Here is a 7,765-nt window from a genome sequence, read left to right as displayed (position 1 = left end):
TTTCAGTATCAAATTGTATTATTTCAATATATATTTCAGCCCCTGATATCCTTTCCCATGGATTTTTTTTTTTCTTCTGTTTTGCCTAAGAAAGATAAAGTACCACAGGTAAAACACCTGGTACTTCTTTTCAGACAAAGTAATGAAGAGCCACCATTGATTCTTGTAAATACAGATCATTATCCCCAATAAAATATGTATTTTTCAGTTAGAGACTTTTCCTACTTCCTGCAGAGCGTGAAATAGGGAAAAAACTCTCTCTTCCCTGCAGAGATGACTGCTGATCCTGCTGGGGGAACCTGGCCTCTCAACTGAATACATTCTAAAGGAAAAGCTCATGGATTGAGAGCTCCATTCCTAAAGACCCATGGTGAAACTGAAACATGAAACATCTAAAAAGTAAGCTTTGGACATGAGGTTAATTCTTTCATAGTAAAGGGTGTAGCAAGTCACAGGAGAAAACTAAAGAGGAACAGATGAACCTCCTGAACCCACATCTGTCACAAGAAACCTGTTTTATATGTGGGAAGAGAGAGAGTAAGAATTTAGATGAGTTGTGTGAAACAAATTATTAGGGCATCATGGTGCCTGGACTAGGACTGAGCATAACAGGCTGAACACAGTTTACTGCTGGAGTAGTAAGCAAGGATACTGGAAAGGTGCCTTGTACTTAATCTTTGCTTTTGACAAATGTTACAGTATTATTAAAATTAAAAATGGCTCGGTGCTACTTAAGTGTATGTCACTGATGGATGAATGGGCAGGAAATTGTTTCCAGCTTTGTTTACTTGGAAAGAACATCTGTGCATACAGCAGTCTTTTCTAATATTTAAGTTGCAGAACAGCAGTAGTTATTCTCAGATACTGAGAAATTCAGGAGATAGAAGAAAAAAATTATTTGGAAATTATGCAGTGAACAAAAAGTGTAGTGAATAGACTAACAGAGCAAATGGTAAAGGAAAGGGGAGGCTGCCAGCAAACAGCACATGTTTAAACATGCTGCTCCTGCATACTTCAAAACAGCCCAGCACTCTGCAGCAACAAATCTCCATAAAATACCCAGGACATAAGTCTGAACTTGTTCATTCCTACTGTAAATAGACTGATATATCCTGTATGAACTTAACTAATTCAAAGCAGACAGGGGAAGCCTTTATGATTTATTTTTAAGGATTGGCACCTGTGTGCTGGTTGCAAGTGAAACAAAGTAGTCTTATCTGAAGAGTTCCAATTTCTCTGTAAAAATAAGTAGTTGAGATAGACTACATTAGGTCTTCACCATCATGGCACAAAAAGATGAATGATCTCTCAACAGCAGTAACTCAAAACTAGCCGTGCATATTTTACATTAAAGGGAAAGAAGATCATTTGCAGCGTTTTCCTTTAAGTGTTTTTCGAACCTTCTGACAGCATCCACCATATTCTAAGTCTTTTCAGCCAGTGAAGATCGCATTTTGAATTTGCAAGTATTTAACAACCATGGCTATATTTGTTACCCAGTTGTGCCCATGCTATTTCTTCATGCTGAATTGTGCCAGGAGCCCTAATAAACAGGACTCCTCTCTACCTCCACGGCCCTGGAGCCATTTGTTGCAGATGCCAAGAGCAGCAGGCTTCCTGAGAGGCAGGTGCAGGAGCAAGGAGCAGGTGTGTGCAACTGTGCCCAGGGCGCTGCCCCTGTGCTGTGCATGCGCAGAGGGACTGCATTCCCTACGTTCACACTGGAAAATGGGAACTTTCCCCCTTTTCCTTTACTCCTCTTTCCTCTCAGAAAGAACTGACAAACACCAGACTTCAAAAATCTTCCAGGTTAAAATGTAGCTGAACAGAGAAAGTTTCAAGAATTTGACTTAACAATTCATTTTTACAAAATGGCATTATCTAAAAGGTGTTTCATTCCATCTGGCAAATGACACAAATGCTTTGTATCACTGATGTAATGTTGACATACACATTAATACACTAAACTACAAAACATCCAAGGAACCTATTATCCAGGAAATATATCTTATTATCTACGTACATAAAAAGTAGAAAAACATTGGTGCTTTCAGAATAACATCCTAATTCTTTTCCTGAAGGCAAATTTCCTAAATAATAGCAGTTTGAGTGGATAAAGAATTAGGTAGGAGCCTTCAAACTTTTAGCTAGCTGGCTTATGATTCTGTAACTGGGCAAAATGTGCAAATTTCACCAAATCTTTCTCATCTTGTTTTCCAGTCTCAAAGTTTACTGGTTACCTAATTCAGGTCATAAACTCTTTTAAACACAGTATCTATTTTTTTTCAGTTTTTTTGCTGTTGAACACAACTGAATCTTCGTCCATGACCACAGCCCCTATAATATAAAACAATAGTGGTAATTAAGACAGGACAATTTTTCTGTTGTCAAAGAGACATATTTGCATGGCATGGCATTCAAAAGACTCACCTCATGAAAAGATTAATTGAAAGTAGTGTAGCTATAATTTCTGAAGCAAGAGGAAATTGTTTTCATATGCAAATAATTTGGTGCCCGTGCTCTTGTACTGCTAGGACAGGAGCAGCATCAAGTTCAGTAGTGGGAAGGCAGAACTTCAAGGACAGCCCTTTAGAGACTAAAACCAGACAAGTTAAAATGTGACCTGGAAAAAGTCCAGGATTTACTTTTTTTAGCTCCCATCCAATGGTCCAGGCTCCACACAGTTAAATCAGAATTGCCAGTTTGTTAAACATTGAATGCCCTTCCCTACAAGCAATGGGATCTATAATTACTCCACAACAGGTCAAAAAGCTTTCTTGTTTCACCAAGTTCAGTAATCACAAGTTGTAAAAGTTCTCCACTCAGAGTTTGAAGCAATAAAATGACTAGTACAAGGGCTGTAAATTAAAGTACAAAGAGAAACAGATGAACTTTGGTAACAGCTATTGCTAACTGGAAAAAATAAGGGAAATTCATGAACTGTGAAAGCAGTCACAACACAAAAACAATTTATTTCAGCAAGGGACAAAAAAAGCAAAGCACTAACGGCATGCCCAGCTCTTGGAACCCCAGTCTCTGCTGCCCGTTGTGTCGGTGTTTGCGGGATGAGATTTTCTGCCCAGCTCATGGGTGTATTTATTCACCTTTGCTTGGGGTATGACTGTGCACACAAATTAGAGTGAGGCAAGAGTGGGTGGGGATTTACAGCAGGTTAACTGCTCCCTGGAAACTGCATGCTGTGACCCTGTTTTCGTTGAGGAATATATGGCTCCTGCTCACTGCCAGGTACAGCCATGTCCGTGGGGTGTTACTGGGGGTTACAAACTCTAAATCCACACCTCCCACTAGCCCCATAGCAACCTGCACCAGTCCAGCACAAGCCAATTCAGTGGCAGGTTTTATGACAGAAGTGCTAATGTGCCTTCTGATAACACCACACCAAGAGATAGGACAACGCTCTGTCTGTGTAACCATCTGCTCCAGTTGTGCCCGCAGCCCAGAGAGGCTGTCACGCAATCAAGCTTGTTAAAAAACACTTAGGACTCTCTCAAATTGTTTTCAACAAGTGTTTTGACGAAGTTCTGTCCGTGTATCTTCTTTCACAGAGAATGGCTAAAGGGGGGGGATAAAGTTATCTTAAACGCCAAAACTGAAAGAATTTTAATGTAAACAGAGCTGCTTTAACTACAACTTGTGATCTCCTGTTTTCCTCTGAGCTCTTTCCAAACACTACATACTTGAGGGATTGGGCACAGTATGAAATTAGAAGGTTTGCCTAGCTGTTGTGCAGTAGTCTGCATGAGGAGTTATTGCAGTTTTTACATCTAATGCTGTTTATTTTGTCAGCTTTGAATGCTGACAATAGATGTTCTAAAAATGCTGTCAGTGTGAGAGCCGTGGAGATGCACTTTCAGGTACGTAAAGATGAGGGTGACAAACCTGTTACTGGCCCCACCCTCTGGAGGTAAGACTAAGCCCTGGCAGAGAGGAGAGGATGCCACGACGTATCAGACAGGCTGGTTTCTATAATCCTCAAAGACATAAATAGAACATACATTAATTGCATGAGCATTCTCTCCTGTGGTTACACCCTGTCTAGTTCTATGAACCTCTGAACCAACAGCCCTGTACCTCTTAGTAGCTACTCTTACTTTCAAAAGTCTCCAGCCTGGTAGAGACCCAAGTTATGGGCTTCTGAAGCTGAAGACAGCTTTGTGAGGGCTGCCACTGCCTCTGAACAAATTTCCATCTTCAGTGTGCATGACAGTTTTGTCAAAATTCACAAACAATGTTATTATAAAAAAACAAGTCATGATCTAGAAACAGACCAAAAAGACCCAAACGTGTAAAATAGCTTTTTTTTCCCCTGTTTATTTTTTTACAGTGTTTTTTTACAGTAGTTAGTCTAGCAGAAAGGCATGACTGCTCATTTATTTTGTTATTGGCTCTATACTTGACCACCTCCATATGGCCAAAACATTTAAGTTCTCCAGGACTCCAAATGTTCTCATTATTCAAATCAGTGTAACAAGACTTACCTGTTTTCTGGTGGTTTTCAAACAGACAGGAAAAACAAAATACACAGAAGCACCAGTTTTATTTCAGTCCTTTGAGCAGCAGCATGTGTCCATTTGTGACAACATGGAATCTTCTGAAACACGTAATGGACAAGGTACCTGACATAATTTCTCAATATTGTCCTCTTCCTACAGTTCTTTCAAGGTTTCATTCTATACAGATGACGTTTGAAAAAAAAAAATAATAATGCAAATATTCTGAAGCTGTCCCAATAAAAAGTTCCTGAGCAAGTCTATACTATAATTATGAATGCAGCAATATCTGCTGGCCAAAATAACTGTTGGCACTTTTGAGCATCAGTGTTTCTGATTGTTTCTACCTTTGTCAGCCTAAACCAGTTAAAAGCAACGAATTTTCAAAAGCCATAAATTTTGTTAGAAAAAGGCTAATAAGACTATGCTTCACAATTTGGTATCATGCACGACCCATTTTCCAGGGATGAGACTCTGATTATCTTTAGGAGGGTACACCCAAAGCCAATCAGGTTTGCAGTCTCCGAAGAATCTCAATTAGACCGAGATTGCCAAATACCCCAGTGGCATTGATCACGCTCTCTCCTCTCATCTCTCTGATCTGCTGACCACAGTGCATGTCACAGCCCCACCTTGCATCGTTTCCTGATACTTCGGGAGTGACTCACACATCCTTGCGACTTTCCCTGAAAGCAGCTTCTGTCGCTTTTCTGTGCCTGGGGAGTTTCACAAAGCCCACTTACCTGATTTCTATGGCGACCTGAAAATGACCTCATGTCATATGCCAGTATCACTCTAATTCTTACTGGCCTGGATTTACCTGGATTTATCTCCCTGGATCAGATTCACTATTCACTCAAGTCAATAGAAAATCTTCCCTAGAATCAGTGCCTCTTGAGTATTTTACTGAACTAATACTTTAGTATTAGTATTAGTTTTAGTTTACCTCCAAACAGACCTGGATCTGATGTAAATCACAAAACAAAAGTAGAAAAATACAGATCACATGAGTTTTCCTAATGTAAGTTTACAAACTTCATGTATGTAGAATTTGGTGACCAAAACTTTTTTTCTTTTTGCTATATAGTAGGGCCAGTAATGTGCTCGCAGCATTTAAATTATAATTCATCTGAGCTATAATTATGCTTTAATAAGAGCAAACCACAACTAGCCTACACTGCACTGACTAATCAACAGTCAGCTATTTGATAAGAGGAGGTATCTCCAACAGTTGATAAAATTATCCTGTTTATAACCAATATGCAAGGCCTTACCTTTAGAGGTATGTGCTGAGAAAAGTTAATATAGAATAGCCATTGAATATGGTCACGTATTTCAGCACAAAGAGGTACAAGGACCACAAAAGATACAAAAATGACACTGCCTACCAATCCCCCAAACACCAAGGTACCTGTGTAATAAACTTCAACACTCAGGCCCTTGTACCTGTTTAGCCTCATCTGCTCCACTGACTTTGTTTCTATTGAGAAGGTGCCCTCAAAATAACCTGGAAAGAGGATAAGATTAACTGTGCTGTGAATGATCTCTCATTTCCATTGCCTTGCTGGTGAATGACATCATATAGAGCAAACCTCCTTCAAAAATACTGAGCAGCATCTAAACAATAACTTCTTTACATTTAGAAATTTGGCAGGACCACAGGTAGCAAGGTCCCTATTAGCCCCTGCAAACTGGAGCCAAATTTCACGATTATAAGCTGCACCATTTTGACTAAAATTTTGGTCTGAACCCGAAGTGCGGCTTATAATCAGGTGTGGCTAATATATGGCCAAAGAATGAAAAGTTGCTGTTTTAGTTTGGAGGACAGGTGTCTGCTGAGAAAGGCAGGAGCTTCTCTTTGAAATGGAGAATGTAAACCCCCTCCCTCCAAATTATTATAATTTTGAAATCAAGGGACTCTCAGGCAAAGATATGGGAATTAGGAATAACAGTTCTTTTCTAGGGAAATTAAAATAGAAATACAGTACTACAAAGGAACAAACTCCAAACCCTGACAAAGTCAGAGTACAACCTGACACCCCGTCAGGCAGGGTGTTGGCAGCAGTCCCATTAAATGGTGGCTGCATCCTCCTGCAGTGACAGATGTGATTCAGTTGGAGCAGTGCTCCTGTACAAGGTGCAGTTTGCCTCTAAAGGTCCAGTGGTGATGTGGAGAAATCCGGTTTTCCTCTGGAGTGCAGTGGAGAAAGGGGCTACCTTAGTGTCCCAAAACCTCTGTTTTTATCTTGGTAAGAAATGTTGGGCTCTTCCCCCTGGCTGGAGCAACTTCCAATGGGATGCAGTAATTTTATCAGTCCCACAGTGGGACTCAATGGCCATTAGCAGAAAATGACTCGCTGGAGGAAGGATGGGTTGTGAAAAGATAAAGAACAATGTCCTGCCTGGTTTCAATGGATGGCCCATTAGCAGAATATCTCCCACGGAGATAAGGATCACTGCCCCTACCCTCAACAGATGGTGATAGAATAGATACCTTTTATCACACCCTGTATTGTAATGTGCGACATATATGGACAAAGAATGAACAGTTGCTGGCACCCGGAAGTGCGGCTTATACTCAGTGCGGCTTATAATCATGAAATTACTGTAAATGCTATACTACAAAAAGAAGCACAGTGCACCTGTGTTTGTAGCAGAGTTACCATAGTACTTTCTACAGGTACTAACTCATATTTTGCTACCTGTCACACCACGAGAGTGCCAAAATATCCTGTGAGAGGCACAAATACCCTAAGACCATTCAGCCAACAGACACTAAAGGTTACAGCTATTTTTTGACAGCAAAGATACCTATGTGGTATTTGAAGGTGGTTGTAGAAAGAAGCAGGGCAACTTTGAGCAGTAGTCACCCCAAGATTTCAAGACTGCTTGGATTTGTAAAAGTAGGCACAGAGGTTTGCCTACACATAAGAAGGATCAAGAGAAGAGGACAAGCTGTGCTCAGGCTGTTCTGTTCTTCGACATTTACGTATTAAAAAAACAAATAAATAAAATAAAGGCAAAAGCCTATCATAAAATTTATTGGTCCTTATCAAGGCTTACATAGGTCAGCTAGGCAATTTGATAATGACAAGACAGCTCTTATCATCTCAAACAGACCAGTACTTTAACATGGAGTAAGAGATTTATAGTAAGGCAGGCATTTCTGAGCTTATTGATCCTACTCATCTTTCTGGAAAATGCTATCACCCAGTAATGCAGGAAGTCTATATCTGAGACTTTAGTCTTCCCAA

This window comes from Catharus ustulatus, chromosome 3 (genome assembly GCF_009819885.2).
Source record: "Catharus ustulatus isolate bCatUst1 chromosome 3, bCatUst1.pri.v2, whole genome shotgun sequence".
NCBI lineage: Eukaryota > Metazoa > Chordata > Aves > Passeriformes > Turdidae > Catharus > Catharus ustulatus.
The sequence above is the reverse complement of the archived record's forward strand: the minus strand, read 5'-3'. Positions refer to the sequence as shown.